Raw genomic sequence first — 21,031 nt, 5'->3', positions numbered from 1 at the left:
AAAAACAAAAAAAACAACAATCAGCAACAACTTCATTTAACGTTCACCTATTGCCATATTTTCACTCAGTCTAAACAAAATATATTTTAATCAGAACCGTAAGTATATGAAATGATATATCCGTTTCTAGTGCATCAATTTGGCACGAAACACAACAAGAGATGTGCGCAAAAGCAGATATGATTTATCAGAAACTAACACTATGATATCTTTCTTGGCAGTACTATAATATCTGGGCGATTCATATCGAGTGTTGGCAAAGTAGTACTAAATGGTTCAAAACATGTTCAGGTCATGTGCACTTGTTTACAATAATGCTGTTTATCCAAAGACATTATTGTAAAAGATAGTACATAAAATGATGACACAACATGTTATTTTTCTATTCACGTAAACAAAGCCATAGACTTTTCTTTTAAATATTAATCAATATTTCTTTATTCATTTCATGAATCAAACGTAAAGCCAAATTAAAGTCAGATCAACAATGATATTTTTGACGTAATATTTTTGACGTAAATGTAAATTATTTTCTCTTATAAAAACAGTGTTTGTATTGAACAATTTGTTGTTTTTTTATAATATAAATAAAACATAAATCTTTTGAATCGTATCTTCACTTAAAGAAACTTAATTATATACCTCATGCTACCTGTCATAATCCTTTAAACGTTTGTTTAGCTATCTAAACATAAACATAAATTATTCATTACGTTACAATGACGTGATATTTAATTGTATTACGAGGTGAAGATTGATAAAACACGGTTTAACTTAACTATACGTATGTTTGTATCCCCTGTATGCAAAGCCTTTAAAGTACATGGCTTATGATTAAAGTTACTTATTTCGGATGTAAACTTTTGAGGGTGTGAATTGTTTTATTTGAAGGTAAGCTTGTTTCTATGATTCAGCTATTTTCTTTTTTGATATGGTAAAATGTATATTATTATTTATTCACACTGCAACTTTTGCCGTTTGAAACAACTGTTTTTATACAGTTGTATTTATAACAATCGTTTTCATAGTCGTATTTACATGTATAAAGTCGCAGATACACATGATCTCTGTATTGTATAAATGTGAATCTACAACTATGTACATTACTCATTCACCAGTTTATTGTCATAGTTGTTTCTCTTCTAAACTACTTCTTTTAATCTTGCTTTTGAAATATACAAAACTGGATTAACTCATTACGATAAGTACATTTTGACCATTATACATGTATATTTACAACATGCTAATCTTATGTGTCTGTCTTATTAAAATGTTTATACAAATCTGTCTTCCATGAATGTTTTACTGGAGTTCAATGTATATAAAAAACAAATGATACAGTCAGGACTCAATACATCGGAATCCATTATACTGACAAATTCAAATAACGACAGTAAATTTGGTGGGAACCAAATTTTCCAACATTATTATAATCCTTTATAACGGAAAATTCGTATTCCGACTCCGACACAATAAAATGGGAAACCACACGTGTTAATTTCTATACAATCAGTACCCGTTAAACTGACACTTGGTCAGTCAAGCGCGCAAGGTAGTAGTAATCTTTATTTACATCTCATCATTGTACAGACATATACACAATGTTAAAAAAGTTACAGCATAAAAGTACAATGCCACTCCAGCATGGAGTTATAAGAGATGAAAAATCTATATCACAATATTAGAATATAAATATATATATAAATGTACATAAATCATTAGAACAACACGTTTAAGTGATAAAACTGAGAAACCATTGCTATACATAGACTAATAAAAGGAAACATCGTGACTACCTGAAAGAAGCAATTTAAGATAGTAAGCATACAACATTAAAACTGAGAAATCGTATAAAAATAACTAAAATAACGATTTTATTTCAGTTAAAAAAACAACAACAAATTAATAAGAATAGCTAAGAAGAATAGCTGTAGTATTTCATACAAATGTGAAAGATAGAAATATTTACATGAATAAGAAGCTATTTACATAATAAAAACCGGCGTCTTTGTAAAATATTAAAACAGGTTTTGGCACAAATACGAATCATATCTATGTTTGAAAAAAGAAAACAGTATTTGTCATCATCAGACATTGTCGAAAAGCTGTTATTTAAGGAACATGCTTTAGCCAACAAATCCCGCCTTATATCATTGTAAAGAGAACAATTCAAGATTACATGTAATTCGTTTTCTATCCTATCAGTATTGCAAAAAAGACAGATCCTGGCTTGCTCTGGTAAGCCTTCATACCTCCCAGTTTCAATCCTTATGGGAGCGACCCCAATACGGAATTTACAGAAAGCAGATCTATGACTTGGTGGTAATACAAGTTTACAGTATTTTTCTACTTTATACTCAGTTTTAAATTTCCTATACACTCGTAACTTATTACGTCCACGACCAGAGGGCCCAATAACATTGTTGATTTTGTTATACCAAATACTTATACAATTATTAAATGTTTTCATTTCAACATTATGGGCAAAAGAGCGAGGTATAGGACTGATAAAACTGGTGTACAAATGTAAATCATTGACATCATAATAACTTCTAACATGAAAATACCAGTTTCTACATGAGCGACTAGCTTTATTATAAGACCAGAGTGCCAAACGTTTATTAATTCTTGCCGAACTTATACATGATAGCTTAGACCAGTATAAAGAAATACATTTCCATTGTCGGACAATTGGGGGTTTCCAACCAATATCGCCTGCTACACCATCATTAGGTGAATATTTCCCGACACCAAGAAAGAAACGCATAGCTCTGTTATGAACGGCCTCGATACAAGAATATGACCGGAAACCCCATAATGGAGCGCTGTAATTAATAACTGGCCAAACGACGGTGTCGTATAATTTTGTAAAGACATCGTATGGTACACCACCAATGACTTTGCATTTAGCAATCCTAAAGCACGACTGGCACTCTGGGCAACAGATTTTACAGTAATATCATAATCTAAATGTTCATTAAGTACTACGCCTAAGTAAGTATATCTATCAACAATACAAATCTGATTCGTTCCGCAAGTAAACATAAATTGGGTACATAATTCAGATTTCGGTCGGAAGTGTACAACATTACTTTTATTGGCATTAACATTCATATTATTAAGCGAACACCAGCATTCTAGAGCATTTAATAACACTTGCAGATCCTCTGCTGATTCGGACAGTATAACAATATCATCGGCGTACAGCATAATACAAACATTCTCGGTTTCAATGTCTATACCTTTACCAAATGATTTAAGATAAATGAACAACTCGTTAATGAATAAATTAAACAAAAGAGGTGAAAGGATACATCCCTGACGTAGGCCACAATTAACATCAAACCAACCTGTCCTATGATTGTTAACCCTAACACATGACTTTACCGATACATATAATGATTTTACAGCTCCAAACATTTTACCACTTATGCCTATATCAGATAAGCGCTTCCATAAAATACTTCTATCTATAGTATCGTATGCCTTTTTAAAATCTATGAAAGCACAAAAAGTGGATTTACGTAACTTTTTCCTAGTTTCAATTAAATTTGTTAAGCAAAGTACTTGGTCTGTAGTACTCCGACCTTTTCTAAAACCATTCTGTTCGTCAGAGACCTTATCATTGTTTTCGGACCAAGCATTTAACCTACTATTTAAAATAGAACAATAAATTTTATACATAGAAGGGGCTAGGGCAATACCTCTGTAAGACAAGGGGTCTCTGCGATCCAATGTGGATGATTTAGGAATGGGGTTGATAATGCACTTACTCCAAAGCGACGGGACAATGCTATTATCAAAACATATATTAAATAAAACATGTAAAAAAGAGATTGTTGCATCATTATTAAGTACTTCAACAGGAATATTGTCTATACCACTAGCCTTACCTTTATGAACAGATTTAATAGCTTTTCGAACTTCTAACAAAGATATATGAGTATTAAAACTGAGATTGTCATCAAAAATATCATTATCATTTGATGTATCCGTAACATTATTTGTCGTTTGGAACAGGGAGCTAAAATCATTTTTCCATTTTGATAAAACAATATCTATATCACTTGAGATTGACCCATCCTCTAAAACAACTTCCATTGGAATATCATTATTTTTTTTACAATTCACTCCAATTTTGCCAATAGATTTCCAAAACTCTGATGTATTAACAGCGCACTCATCTAATAGCTGAGATTGTAACGAGTACCAATGGAAACGCTTAGCTCTCTGAACTTCGCGATCAAATAACTTACGGGTACTTACATAATTAGACTTTAATGTAGAACAATTTGCTTTGTTTTTACGTGAAAGCCATGCCTTTTCAGACATACATACGTTATTCCACAAATCTGATAACCGGTCAGTCCACCATGGCTTTCCGGGGCGCCGTCTTTTATTACAATTACCATATTTAATCTCCCTAAATGGTAATTTATCGTGCATGTTCTGTTTAACAATGCCACACCAATCATTATATACCTCGTCAATATCAGATTGTGTACGAAAACTACATTCAAGTTTAGAAATTGCTAAGTTAACATCATATAAAGTGTCTTGATTAATCATAAAATCAGCTGGAACATTAGTAACATCATATTTATAATAACTTTTATCATGCGGTTTACTCTCGCAAAATACATGTTGAATACATTTATTATCAAGTAAAATGTCCCACATAAGAAGCGAATGATCTGGAAGAGTACTAGATGCTATGGAAGACACAAGTTTAGTTTTATTAATAAGATCTGTCACTCTTAAAACATTGAATTTCTCAAATTTATCAAAATCATCATGACTAACAAAACAATAATCCACTACAGATCTACCTTTAGTGGAAATAGAGGTAAAATCGTTGTGCACATTGCCACGACCATTTAACATACACATATTTACATTGATTAAGAAATCTATTAATAAGTCACCATAACTATTAAGACTAAAATCAATTACTTCACGGTCAATTACATTATCAACTCCTCTAATAAAATCATCAGTATCCCCGCATCTGCTATTGAAATCCCCGCAAATATACATAGTTCCACAATCTTTATACTGATATACTATAGAGAGTAAAGTATCATAAAATTTATGTACATCAAATAATCTAGAAGAGTTTTCCGGCGGAAGATAACAAACACATGGTAAGATTGTAATATTATCTGATTTATGACACAATTTAAGAAGTAAAATGCCTTCATTAGAACTGTCAACAACAGATACCGTAAACTGTTCAAGTAAAATGTTCCTAATGAAAAAACCGACCCCACCAGAACCGGTCTTGGCATTTTTGTGTATTATGACTCTGTTGTGGCCATACCATGTGTAACCCTCTAGGTGAAGTACTTCGTCGGCAAGAAGATGGCTTTCGGCGATGCCTAAAATGTCTAGGTCATTTGTTAAAGCACAAGAAGATCTTACAATATAATTGTCAGAATTCTTATCTGTTTTCCACCCTCTAACGTTCCAAAACCCGGCATGAATCTACCTACGCCCACGGCTGTTACTACAGGATTGACCACGATTAAGAGACCCCCTCGGGGTACCTCGGTTACCAACTACGTTCCACTGACTCTTTGAAGGGACTTCACCGCGGCGTCCCTCACCATTACGGCGGTGATCATCGCGACGATCAGCATATCGATCGCCTCGGTAGTTGTCACGGTAGTTGTCTTCACGACGATCACCGTTAAAGAGTTGTGCATCAGTCTCTGTACCACGAGACCCAGAGGAGTAGCTATGTTCATTGCTATGCTCGTTCTTCCTAGCCACAACACGTGAGCCTCTCATGGAAAGACTGTCAGAGTTAAGGGCACCTAAAATGGTTGCAAAATTCAAACTAGCTTTACGTTCAGCGGGGCTTTGATCGTGATGAATGAACACTTTTGTATACCTGTTACTATGCCTTAACTGAGGTTTAGCCGACATTATCGCCTGTTTGTCTTTCTTAGATTTCAAAGTAGCAATGATCACACCTGGCTTAGCATCATTGTATGATTTTTTGCGATCAGCCTTGCTAACACTTACGTGTGAGAGCTTTAATCCATCCCTAAGCAACCCATTTACTCTTTCAGCCGTACTCTCGCTATTGCTCTCGGCCATATTGGGAATAACAATGTTCAGAGATCGATCATGAGTTTCGCGTACTTCAGGGACAGTAGAAGTAGCAGATTGCATTGATTCAATCTGGTCGCGCAGAACAGCGAGGTCAGTCGTTAGCTCATTCTTAATAGATTGCTTAACCGATTCAAATTTAGAATCTACCGTATTGTTAACATCGCGCTTAATCTTGCTAAGTTCATTATTCACCCGCTTATCAAGTAGCTGAGATACTTTAGATGCAATTCTATTTTCTAAATTAGAATTCAGTTCATCAAACCGCTCATTCAAAGACATGAACATCATGTTCACGTCCGCAGATAACTTGTCGAACATTTGCTGGAGTGTAGGCGAAGCACTAACGTGAACGTCCGCTTGTGACACAACAATCCTTCGCGGTGCAGGCTCCGGGTGAGTAGTTTTGTAAAGATTTCGTTTAGCTCTTAAAGGAGTGCGTTCAGATACAAAGTCTGGTGAAATATCATTTCTTGCTTTCTTAGAAGTGGTGTCACAAGTACCAGACACTGAGCGATGTCGTTTTCGACTACTCTCACAAGGGGTACCCACTTTTGATACCAATTGTGATAACATTATTGAGTCCACATAGTCTGCAGCCTCTGAAACCACTGCACAAGATGGCGATTTCCAATCCATTTCAACCACACTAGGTGAGCCAAAATCTCAAGATAATCGCCTGTAAAGAGCGCGTCACTAGACCGTAACACACTAGTCACTATTTATATGTATTATATACACAATGTAATACCGCTAGTACAATTGACCATCAATGCTGCCAAATCATGCGTGACGAAATTTTGTCGATATTCCTTCTTCACTCAGGTAAATATCAATGGTCAAGAATTAAAGTTAACAGTGTTACTATAAATAGTATCAGGTCAATATACACAAGATAACTTTTTCATCATATACATCAAAACGAATCTGGAAATGCAATTTACTAGTCACTAAATCAAAAAGTACCTCTGCTGAAATCAATAAACTATCACACAAGTTAATTCCAATATATATTAACTCCAAATTAACTCCAAATTTGAAAGTTTTATACACAGATCACAATTGTCAACACCGTCCGACATTGACCGGCATGTCATAGAGCCATGAACAAAAGCCGCAAGGTGTGAAAAGAGGTATTGTAGCTTGGTCAGTTGATTGTTACACCTTATTACAATACCAAAGTGTTGTTGTCAGCTGAATTTTGTTACACTTGCCAACTTGTGACTTTTTTAATTAAAATAATTGCAGAACCTCCAGCTAAACGTCAACGGACTAATTTAACTTTTGAACAAAAAACGAAATCATTTCATATAAAGAAATTGTATGTGCTTTTTATATTATAAAGTTTTATAATTTTCATGTCAATCTTTACGCTCCCTTCGCAGCTTATTGAATGCACTCACGCTACTTCAGAAGTGAGCGTTAGTGAAACATTAGACCGATGCGCAGGAGAGTAGTCAATCTTTAAAACTATTTTAGTTGTTATTATTCTAATAAAGTTGTTATAATGTATTATGTGTATGATATGTAATGTGTATAATAAAGTGAACACATACACACAAAATGTTTTTCATTATAGATATTATTATAGATATAAATACATAATGTTCAGATACCAGTGAATAAGCATATCATTACATGATGAATGATGAAATTCAATATACTAACAAATTCGATATACTGACATATTCTTTGGGAACCAACAGTGTCGTTGTAATGAGTCCTGACTGTATTGGAGAGTAAGTGCACTCTTTCTGGTGCAATAACATCTGCAAAAGTACTTGGATGCATTTAATTCCAGAGTCCGGGAACTATTCTTGCTTATAAGTAATTCCTTAATTGGTAATTCCTTATTTCGTGATTTGTATTTTGTATTAAGAAACCACTGCTTGCTATGCTTTCCACGTATTAGTCATTTGACATTTTTGTTTTGATAACATTCATGTCTTAAGGTTATTTTATTATTTTGATCCTTCAGAATAATTGATTCAATACTTGAATGTTGAGGATTGAATGCCGTATGATATGATGACTGAACGCTTAAGCCATGCTGAGGGGCAAAAGAAATATGTTGCACATTACACTGTCTCTCATTAACAGTCTGAATAAAATCACCAAGTTTGTAATAATCATCTATTCACTTTGAAGTTGCTGTCAAGAGATTCCCCTATTCTATTTTTAACGTCTTTCGACACTGTTAAAATATTCAGGCGATCTGAGAAATTACGCAGTTTGACAAAACTTCAAAATACGCTTGAAAACAGCACTTCCTTGATTTCTAAATGCCACCGGGCATAGGTCAACTTATCAAAGGCAATACACAAACGATTTAAGCAAATGACACTTTCATATAAATTGTCCGTTTTATGTCCAGAACAAGTCTCAGAACAAATTTCGCGAAAGAAAGAAAGCAACAACAACAAAAAAAAAACGCTTTGGTACAATATAATGGTTTTAAAAAATATTATGCAGCCTTTTTGATAGCGTTTTTAAAACTGAAACAAGGGCAACATTGTCACAAAATACGCCTGTCACAAAAACTTTTGACAGAGATGTCGGCATTATAGATAAGCATATAAGAGAAATGATATGGGCATTATCCGGACAATTTTATTCATCTCTAGTGACCTTAACCTTGCACATATTAACCTGAATTACTTGTGTCACACTTGTAGTCATGATATCATTTGTGTTACAATCCATCAATAAATGCTGACTAAATGGTTCCTATACACATCTTCTGTTTTATCATAACTTTGATCTCTCTATGTGACCTTGACTTTGGTAATATGGACTTGGATTGTGCGCGCAAATCTTAGCCTCAAGATGTTGAACATTTGTGCCAAGTTATATTAAAATCTCCCCGATATATGTAGAAGTTTTGCTCCAAACAAGCATTTTATAATAATACCCAAATGTGACCTTAACCTCTAACATAGAGCGCTGGTTCATGCACGTGACATTGCTTCTCATAGTGGTGAACATTTCTATGAAGTATCATTAGAATCCCAACATGCATGTAGGAGATATGCTCATATACACATTTTCATATCTTTTTTCTGAACTTTGACCAGTATGTGTGACCTTGACCTTGGCTGCTGGGACCTGAATTTTGACAGTCCTCCTCACTGTAGTGAACATTTGTGTCAAGTTATATTGAAATCCCTCTATGCATGTGGAAGTTTTATTCCGGACAAGCGTTTTTCAATGTCCTCTTAGTTTGACCTAAACCTTTGACCTAAAAACCTTGTTTATGTTAACATTTCTCTTAAGTTTCATAAGAATCCCTTTATTCGTGTAGGAGATATGCTCTGGACAAAAACTCTATATTTTATCATCTTTAGTGACCTTGACCTTGCATATATTATTTTACACCTGTTCTCATGATAATGACCATTTGTGTTTCAATCTCCTAATAAATGATGACTAAATGGTCCGAATACACATTTTTATATAATATCCTAACTTTGACCCATATGTGTGACCTTGACTTTGGCCGCAGGAATCTAATATGCACGCGACACTCCGCCTCACAATGGTGAACATTTGTGCCAAGTTATATTAAAATAACTTAATGCATGTAGAAGTTTTGCTCCGGACAAGTGTTTTTCAATGAATTCTAAGTGTGACCTTGACCTTTGACTTAGAGACCCGGTTCATGCGCGCGACACAGCTTCTTATAGTGGTGAACATTCCTATGGAGTTTCATTACGTTTCCTCCATGCGTGTAGGAGATATACTGACGCCGCCCGTCTGGGGGAACTATAATAGGAGATGTTTTTTCAAACGGGCGTAAAAAACATAGTTATCAAATAAAAAACTTTATTATTTTGCTTTGCCCAAAAAAAACAACATTAAAATTATGGTAAATTTTCATTAACAGCACATATCATACAACTGACTATGTAGTATTCCATTTTTGTAAATACAAAAATGTATATTGTTTACCTAACTCTATCATTCCTTTAATGGGTTAATATTCTCTGGCACAAATCATACTGTTTATACTACAGTCTATTTATCAGAATAGCAAAAATAAAAGTTTCTCTTAGTTTTTTTAGTACTAATTATAACTTTTTTTTCGGAAGAAGATTTTTATAGGTTTTCCTTATTGTATGTGTCTTAACACAATATTAACAATCCGTTGTCTGCACCTATCAAGAGTTCTGTTTACTCTTTCTTGTTATTCTGAACTTCTAATTTGTAGCCTTGGAAAACTTCTGACATGTTATGGATCATAAACATAAAAATGATATGTCTTTTAAACAAAGATTTCTTTGTTTAATTCTACGTTTATGATATGCAATGAATTTGTAATAATTGTAGTATATCTAGACGACAGCAGAACGTATAAAAGTTATATTTTCATATCAGATGGATTTAAGCTTTATTTGTCCATTGCCTCGATTAATCTCAATTCAATTTAAAAAAATCTAATTGTCATATTTTTTATTATATTTTTGACCTATTATTTGAAAAAGGAAATGATTGCGCTACATCAGCAACAATATAAAAAGTAACGCATAATTACTTTTTATTACAAACATCAAAACGTTTCAAATGCCTGACATTTAAAACAAAAACAAGTCACATGACATATTAAACAGTTGCTGAAAATATGTTGTAAATGATTAACTGCATGCATGCGTAACAATGCATTGGTTTTGTACTTTTAAAAAAATAATCTTTTGAATGTTTGTAATAAAAGGAATTGTGTACGGGTTTCCTTTACAATTGGGTTTGAGTCTTCTTAGACGCCAAAAGCATACCGGAAACTATGCAACTTGAACGATAAACAGTTCAAAAAGTAATGATACTCAAGTGATATGAAAATTTACAAATTTATATCTAAGTAAGATGTGTATATGAACTTTAATAATGCATAAAATAACTCTGCCAAAGAATGTAAAAAAAATTAATTAACAAATATATATTTACTTTCTTTTTTTATTAGATAAAAAGAAGTTATAGAAGTTTGATATTTATATGTCTCTTAGTACCGCATGAAGTTACATATGTTTGGAAATGTTCATTTGCATTTCATGAAATAGGAAGGCAAAAATATAAGATAATTTACAGCATTTTGCTGTCAGTAAATACGTTGTTCATCTTGAAGTAAGTTTTTTATGTTTAATATGTTTTAACATTTTTATTTATCACTTTAAGATTTATCAGACAAAACAAGTTTTTTTTAATAGTGCTTGTAGATTATAATCATGACTGAGAAAATAATGAGTACAATGGTTTTCAGGCCATGCATGTGAAAAAAATCTAATTTGTTAAAGTAAATAGTGCTGCAAGAACTGTTCTTAACATTCTTGTCTGAACGATACGTCTAGAATTAGCAACATAACGATGAAGCTGTCATTATAAAAATGAAGTAATTTCTTTTCAACGACGTTGAAGATTCAGATTGGTTAAGATTGAGGTAAACAAGATTGATTGAAACACATTTGGTTAAAATGTATTACATAGATGGTGAAACTGCTGTTCATATGATTGATTAAACTATAATATATGAGCTTGCAAATGAAAGATCTGTTTGCCTTACAAGTCCTTTGATGAAACGATTTCAACCTATTGGATTTTATGTATAAAACGGATTGAGTGATGTAACGTGTATGCCATTATGAGATAAAGCTGCAACAAACCATCATTCTGTCATTTTTCAATTTTCATGTTTACCTGGATATTTATTGCTTTAATCATGTTAAGATATGGACGATACAATCAGTTACGATTAGTTTTAATCTATTGTTTTATGTATGTGCAACATGAAGCCGTGTTTCAAAGGCATAAAAATCTTAATATCAGTCTCCATAAGAAATAAAAAAGTAGTTTTTGAATAAATTTCATTTGACTGTATAACAATAATCAAACGTTAATATTACAATGCCACAGGTGTTTATTTTTGAAATGATTATATAGGCGTGTAGAAAACTAACAAAAGCCCAATCGTTTCTTGCAAGCGTTCTCAGAAAAAACACACCAAATTTCGATATTGATATTAATCTTTTTAATGTTATCGTTTTTCGTTCGTTCGCAGAAACAGTATTCTGTTTTTGCTTATCTTGTGATAAAAATGCAATCAACAGCATCAAAACCGTAATGAAATTAACAATTACATTTTTACTCATTTAATTTTACGTTTGAATGACATTGCAATAAAAACGAACAGGTATGTAATATTTTAATTAAGTTCTTGTGAAACAGGTATGCATACAATCTGGCAGTGTATAGTTTAATTAAAGTTAGTGTAAGTTATATGAACTTGCACCATATAAAGTAGGTATAGCTGTAGGATTATTATGAAATATAGGTTGTAACAATAAATATTGAATATCATGTAGAAACAGACAAAATATTAATAAAATAACTTTTATCTCATTTTTTTCTTCTTTATTATATTGATCGCCTTTACATCTGACAATAACAAGAGTCTTAATAACATTAGCTTAAAATGAACAAAATATATATTGAAAACATTGCTACTTCTGCATTAAAAGATGCAGGAAATAGCATTGACCTTTTGTATTTGTTGATGGATAAGGATTATTTAGTGCTTGTTTGATAAATCTCTTTTCCTTGATCCTCACAAATATGACACTGATAATATAAGATTGCTTTTATCGCTTTTAAATAATTTCCTTTGTCAGAGGAAATATTACACAAAAGTCATTTTCATTTTATGAGTTATTGCAGAGAATAATTTCTCCATTTTTTCCCCAAAATATATGTTTTTTCTTTATTTTGAATGACGAAGAAATAAGAAAAATGCAATTATAAAGAATATATGGACATAGAATGATCTTGTTGAAGAGCAAAATATATAGGAAGTGTTATTGTTGTGTTTGTAGTATTTTTAGTTTCAACTTTTCGGCAATTTCTAGTTGGGTGGTTCCAATATTCCTACTTGAATAATGTTGAATCACCCTTAGGATATGTTGCCTGCTTTTTAAATTTGTCTTTTGACGTCTTATCTGTGATACGCAGGCTTCATAACCTCTGATCCCCTTTCAAAATTCCATTTTATTTAGTTCCGCCCATTGTTTTCTCGTTTAGGGCACACGCTTTTTATTACTTGGGGACCATACGCCGCTTTTCATGGAATGGCACGGAAGTGTCACATTGAAGGTTCCATGATAACCGCCGTATGAACATATCTGCGGATGTTTCTAAATTCAAAATTTTACTATTTCATGTTTAAATGTTGAATTCTGCTTAAGCCGGTGCTAGGGGGCGTGGACGGTAACTTGCACTTTCCAGTACCGTCCATGAACAGGCTCAATCAAACCGAGCCTGCAACATTTTCAATTTTGCCGTGTTGGGCTTTCTTTGGGGATTCTGTATTTATCTATTTTGTTACCAATGAGTGAAAGGTTATGCTATAATAAAGTAATATTATTCATTTATAAACTGTTTTAGTTACAATAATATGTATATTACTGTTTCTAATAGTACTATTATATTACTGTCAATTTTTGGCTACGCAGACTTTAAGTTGGATGTTTGAGTCAAGACCTAAACGTTTTGCCTTTAAATACTCTTGTACTGCATTCGGGTACTTGGGAAACACCAGTTAATTTGTTTTAAAATTTACTCCTATTCTTTTAAAACTATACATAATTCAAAGCATTATAATATGCTGATGTGTTCTTAATTTTGTTTTAAACAAAGCCTATCTATAGAGATTTTATAAAAATACTTTCCAATGACTGATTTTGTAAGCAAATATGTTAACTGTAAATGCAGGAAAGGCAAATAATGACAAGAATATCAAAATTTGGGCAAGATCAATAAGGCAAGAGGTTTTGTACATATCAAGGTTTGACAAGTGAATATATATTACATTCTCTTGCATTGCATGAGTAATCTTCACTTAATCTACATTCATTGTGTGTAAAACACGTGCTATTTGTTGTTAATTTGCCAATTGTGGTACTTTGGTACATTTAATCATTTCTACTTTTACCAAATTATAATTGTTAAGAGCGCAAAACTTGATAGAGAAAAAAAGTAATCATTTTCTACATTATTAATTCAAAACTACGAACTACGGTATTATAATTCAGAAGAACTATTTATTTCAGTTACACTTTTCGCAAATATTACAAGAAACTTCCTACTTTGACACAAGTTTAAGTTTGAACGAACACACATTGTCTTAAAGTTCAGTTCAATTTGGCCAAAAGCAGACAATTCCAACTGTTTCTTAAATTAATTTTTGAATTGATAGTATAGCGACAAAGTTTATGGACTTTTATCCTAGCTTTGATTTTTCAATTTAGCTATGAATAAAAATCAAACAATTATTCGAATGGAATATTTAAAGAGATTTTGCTCTTAAGTTCTACCCTCTTGAAAAAAAACAACAACAAAAAACATAACACAACAACTTCATTTAACGTTCACCTTTTGCCATACTTTCACTCATTCTAAACAAAATATATTTTAATCAGAACCGTAAGTATATGAAATGATATATCTGTTTCTAGTGCATCAATTTGGCACAAAACACAACAAGAGATGTGCGCAAAAGCAGATATGATTTATCAGAAACTAACACCATGATATCTTTCTTGACTATAATTTCAGGGAAATTTGTAACGAGTGTTGGCAAAGTAGTACTTAATGGTTCAAAACATGTTCAGGTCATGTGCACTTGTTTACAATAATGCTGTTTATTCAAAGACATAAATCTAAAAGGTAGTACATAAAATGATGACATAACATATTTTTCTATTCACGTAAACAAAGCCATAGGGCTTTCTTTTAAATATTGATCAATATTTCTTTATTCATATCATGAATCATACGTAAAGCCAAATTAAAGTCAGATCAACAATTATATTTGACGATAAATTATTTTCTCTTAAAAACAGTGTTTGTATTGAACAATTTGTTCTTTTTTCTTTTAATTATATGAATAAAACATAAATCTATTGAATCGTATCTTTACTTATATCGAAACTTAATTATATACTTCATGCTATCTGTCAAAATCCTTTGCTTTAAACGTTTGTTTAGCTATCTAAACATGAGATATATTTTAAAAGTTTTTGCAATTATAAATTCATGAACAAATGTGAGAATGTCTAAACATAAATTATTCATTACGTTACAACTGACGTAATATTTAATTGTATTACGAAGTGAAGATTGATAAAACACGGTTTAACTATATTATACGTTTGTTTGTATCACCTGTATGCAAAGCCTTTTACTTTACATGGCTTATGTATAAAGTTACTTATTTCGGATGTAAACTTTCTTTATTTGAAGGTAAGCTTTTTATATGACACATCTATTTTCTATTTTCTATCTATGTTGACATGGTAAAATGTATATTATAATTTAAGCATACCGCAACTTCTGCTATTTGAAACAACTGTTTTCATTTCTCTCATTCAAACAGTCGCTTTTATTACACTAGTTTTTATTGTCATATCTACATGTATATAGTCGCAGATACGCTTGACCTTTGCATGGTATAAAAGTGAATCTCAAATTATTTTCATTATCATTCATCAGTTGTTTCTTAACTATATAACCACTTCTTTAAATCTTGATTTTAAAATATACAAAATTGGATTAACTCATTAAGATAAGTTATAAACATGAATTAAGTTTAACATTAAACATGTTAAATCTAATGTTTCTGTATTATTAAATTGTTTATACAAAGCTGGCTTTAATGAATGTTTTAACTGGAGTTCAATGTATATAAAACAAATGATATTAGAGAGCTAGTGCAATCTTTTTGGTTCACTAACATCTGCAGAAGTACGTGGATGCAAATTCACAGTCCGAGCGCTATTCTTCCTTATAAGTATAGGTCTAAATCGGTAATTCCGCGTTTCGTTATTTGTATTTTCTTTCAAGGAACCACTGCATGCCATGTTTTCCATTAGTGCGAAGTCAATTGACATTTTATTTTAATAACATTCATGTCGTTAGGTTATTAAATAGGAATCATTCCTTCAGAATGATTGATTCCAATACTTGAATGTTGAGAATTGAATGTCTTGTGATTTGATGATTGAACACTTAAGCCATGCCGAGGGGCAAGAGAAATATGTTGCACATTACATTGTCTCTCATTCTGAATAAAATCACCAAGTCTGTAATTATCAACTATTTACTTTGAATTTGTTATCAAGAGATCATCCTATTCCATATTTAACGTCTTTCGGCAATGTAAAAAATATTCCGGCGATCTGAGAAATTACGCAGTTCGACAAAACTTCAAAACATGTTTGAAAACACACTTCCTTTTTTTTGTTTATAGAATGTCACAGGGTAAAGGTTAACTTATCAAAGGCAATACATAAACGCACTAAGGAAAAATCCTCTTTCAAAGAAGTTGTCCGTTTTATGTGCAGAGCAAGTCACAGAACAAGTTTAGGCAAAGAGGCACTATAATGACAATGAAAGACAGAAAGAGAGAACCCCCTCCCCCCCCCCCAAAAAAAAAAAAAAAAAACAAAAAAAAAACAAAAAAAAACAAAAAAACAAAAAAAAACAAAAAAAAAACAAAAACACAACAAAACAACAACAAAAAAACCCCAAACGTTTTAAAATACAATGTTTTAAAAGATATTGTGTAGATTTGTTGAACACTTACCTACTTTCAATCGATATTGCACTCTATAAGTCTAGTAAATAAGAGAGAAAATGAATGTCATCAAGGTGATACGAGTAAGAATACTTGATTGTTGGCAAAGAAAAGGAAAGCGTAATGATGAAACGCAACTACAGTAAAAAAATATTTTGCAAAAATAATAGCTTTATTAAAACTTAAAAAGGTGATATCTTATGTATCAAATAATAAACTTGTGTTATTTTGCTTTGCCTAATAAAAATTCTATTTTAATTAAAAGTATTTCTAAATCCCTATTTATTATATATTTTGTTATTCTTATTTTTTTTTTTATTCTTGATTTTATTTAATAAAACTGTTTTATATTATTTATATATTTTTTATATTTTACTATTTACTTAACTATTTTTTTCGATTGTAAATTTTTTATGTTTCTTTATTTTATTTGTTTTTTTCATTCGTTTATTATTAATCAATCTATTTTTGTTCTTTTAAATTTTTTTTTCTTATTCTTTTATTTCTGTTATTTTTTTCTATTCTTTCTTATTGTTTATTTCCTTTGTTAAAATTTATTTATTTTTAAATTTTAAAAATATATTCTTTAAAAATATTTTTTTTTTTTTTTTTATATTGCAATGAATTTTTTTTTTTTTTTTACCACGAAACGTATAAAAAGTTAAATTTTCATATAATAGATTTTTGCTTTATTTGTCCATTGCCTCGATTAATCTCAATTTAATTAAAAAAATCTAATTGTCATATTTTATATTCTATTTTTTGATCTATTATTTGAAAAAAAAGGAAATGATTGCGCTACATTAGCAAAATATAAAAAGTAACGCATAATTTCTTTCTATTACAAACATCAAAACGTTTCAAATGCCTGACATTTAAAGCAAAAACAAGTCACATGACATATTAAACAGTTGCTGAAAATATGTTGTAAATGATTAATGCGTAACAATGCATTGGTTTTGTACTTTTAAAAAAATAATCTTTTGAATGTTTGTAATAAAAGAAATTGTGTACAAGTTTCCTTTACAATTGGGGTTGAGTCTTCTTAGACGCCAAAAGCATACCGGAAACTATGCAACTTGAACAATAAACAGTTCAAAAAGTAATGATACTCAAGTGATATGAAAATTTGCAAATTTATATCTTAGTGAGATGTGTATGTACAATAGTTATGAATTATAATAATGCATAAAATAATTCTGGCAAAAGAATAAAGAAATAAGGAAAACAATTAATTAACAATTATATATTTACTTACTCTTTTATTATATAAAAAGAAGTTATAGAAAGTTTGATATTTATATGTCTCTTAGTTACGCATGAAATTACATTTGTTTGGAAATGTTCATTTGCATTTCCTGAAATAGGAAGGCAGAAATATAAGATAATTTACAGCATTTTGCTGTCAGTAAATGCGTTGTTCATCTTGAAGTAAGTTTTTTATGTTTAATATGTTTTAAACATTTTTTATTTATCACTTTAAGAATTATCAGACAAAACACGTGTCTTTTTAATAGTGCTTGTAGATTATGATCATGACTGAGAAAATAATTAGTACAATGGTTTTTAGGCCATGCATGTGAAAAAAATCTAATTTGTTTAAAGTAAATAGTGCTGCAAGAACTGTTCTTAACATTCTGTTCTTAACGATATGTCTACAATAGCAACATAACGATGAATTCTGTCATTATAAAAATGAAGTCATTTCTTTTCAACGACGTTGAAGATTCAGAATGGTTAAGATTGAGGTAAACAAGATTGATTAAAAAGACATTTGGTTAAAATGTATTACATTGCTGGTGAAACTGCTGTTCATATGATTGATTAAACTATAATATATGAGCTTGCAAATGAAAGATCTGTTTGCCTTACAAAGTGCTTTGATGAAACGATTTCAAACGATTGGATTTATGTATAAAAAGGATTGAGTGATGTAACGTGTATACCTTTATGAGATAAAGCTGCAACAAACCATCATTCTGTCATTTTCATTTTTCAAGTTTCATGTTTATATGGATATTTATTGCTGTAATCACGGTAAGATATAGACGATACAATCAGTTACGATTAGTTTTAATCTATTGTTGTATGTATGTGCAACATGAAGCCGTGTTTCAAAGGCATAAAAATCTTAATATCAGTCTCCCAAAGAAATAAAAAAGTAGTTTTTGAATAAATTCCATTTGACTGTATAACAATAATCAAACGTTAATGTTCCTAAAACGATTCTAGATTTGCAATTATGAAAAAAAAAAAAAAAAAAAAAATAACACGAAAATATTTACATAGGTGGAAAATGGTAAACCGTGTTTTGTATTTTCATCGCCATATATCAATTGGTTGACATCTTATTTGATCTTTTCAATATTTGTATGTAAATAATGTTTGTTTTTTCTTTCATAACGGTATTTGCTTCTATAATAGTTTCTGATTAAGTAAAAATATAAAGTGTTTTGTATTTCCTTTACAAAATATCTTAATGATTCAAAGATATATGTTCGATTGCTTTAAATCGTTTATAAAGTTATCTGGATGCAATTTGTTCGTGATAAAAAACAAATTAAAATGAATTATAAACATTGGACAAATAATATAAATCTTGGAAGATAATGTTTCTTAGGAAGACATACAGGTTTCTCCATAATATTACTATGCAACAGGTGTTCATTTTTGAAATAATTATATCGGCGTGTAGAAAACTAACAAAAGCCCAATCGTTTCTTGCAAGCGTTCTCAGAAAAAAACACCAAATTTCGATATTGATATTAATCTTTTTAATGTTATCGTTTTTCGTTCGTTCGCAGAAACAGTATTCTGTTTTTGCTTATCTTGTGATAAAAATGCAATCAACAGCATCAAAACCGTAATGAAATTAAACAATTACATTTTTACTCATTTAATTTTACGTTTGAATGACATTGCAATAAAAACGAACAGGTATGTGACATTTTAATTAAGTTCTTTCAAAATAGGTATGCACTAAATGGATGCACCTTTATAACAATTCTTTTTTTGTAAACGAAATACAATCTGGCTGTGAATAGTTTAATTAAAGTTAGTGTAAGTTATATGAATTTGCAACATATAAAGTAGGTATAGCTGTAGGATTATTATGAAATATAGGTTGTAACAATAAATATTGAATATCATGTAGAAACAGACAAAATATTTTATCATAACTTTTGTCTCATTTTTTTCTTCTTTATTATATTGATCGCCTTTACATCTGACAATAACAAGAGTCTTAATAACATTAGCTTTTAATGGACAAAAAATATATTGAAAACATTGCTACTTCTGCATTAAAAGATGCAGGAAATAGCATTGACCTTTTGTATTTGTTGATGGATAAGGATTATTTAGTGCTTGTTTGATAAATCTCTTTTCCTTGATCCTCACAAATATGACACTGATAATATAAGATTGCTTTTATCGTTTTTAAATAATTTCCTTTGTCAGAGGAAATATTACACAAAAGCAAAGTCATTTTCATTTTATGAGTTATTGTAGAGAATAATTTCTCCTTTTTTTCCAAAATATATGTTTTTTCTTTATTTTGAATGACGAAGAAATAAAAAATGCAATTATAAAGAATATACTGACAAACTATATAGAATGATGTTGTTGAACAGCAAAATATATAGGAAGTGTTTGTTACCAATGAGTGAAAGGTTATGCTATAATAAAGTATTATTCTCATTTATAAACTGTGTTAGTTACAATAACATGTATATTACTGTTTCTAATAGTACTATTATTATTTTATATTACTGTCAATTGTTGGCTCCGCAGACTTTTAGTTGGATATTTGAGTCACGACCCTTTAAATACTCTTGTACTGCATTCGGGTACTTGGGAAACACCAGTTGTTTTGTTTTGTAATTTACTCCTTTAAAAAAAAATATACATAATTCAAAACATCATATGCTGATGTGTTCTTAATATTGTTTTAAATAAAGCCTATCTATAGAGATTTTATAAAAGATACTTTCCAATGACTGATTTTGTAAGCAAATATGATAACTGTAAATGCAGGAAAGGCAAATAATGACAAAAATATCAAAATTTGGGCAACATGAATAAAGAAAGATGTTTTGTACATAACAAGGTTTGACAAGTGAATATATATAACATTCTCTTGCATGAGTAAACTGCACTTAATCTTCATTCATTGTGTGTAAAGCACGTGCTACTTTTTGTTTATTTGCCTATTGAGGTACTTTGGTACATTTGCTCATTTCTACTTTTATCAAATTATCATTGTTAAGAGCGCAAAGCTTAAAAGAGAAATACGTTATCAAT

The 21,031-nt window shown here is 30.8% G+C and overlaps 1 protein-coding gene across 1 annotated transcript in view; it reads left to right on the top strand.

The window, feature by feature from the left end:
- The first annotated feature begins 823 nt into the window (after positions 1–823).
- The window catches only part of LOC132745265 (uncharacterized), a 68,132-nt gene continuing 47,924 nt past the window's right edge, over positions 824–21,031 (top strand). The window contains exon 1 of the mRNA XM_060734135.1: positions 824–891. The gene's annotated coding sequence lies outside the window, so the exon portion shown is untranslated. The remainder of the gene's footprint in view (positions 892–21,031) is intronic.

The sequence above is a fragment of the Ruditapes philippinarum genome, unplaced genomic scaffold (assembly GCF_026571515.1).
Source record: "Ruditapes philippinarum isolate M1 unplaced genomic scaffold, ASM2657151v2 ctg3751_1_1_1_1, whole genome shotgun sequence".
NCBI lineage: Eukaryota > Metazoa > Mollusca > Bivalvia > Venerida > Veneridae > Ruditapes > Ruditapes philippinarum.
The sequence above is the reverse complement of the archived record's forward strand: the minus strand, read 5'-3'. Positions and strand labels throughout refer to the sequence as shown.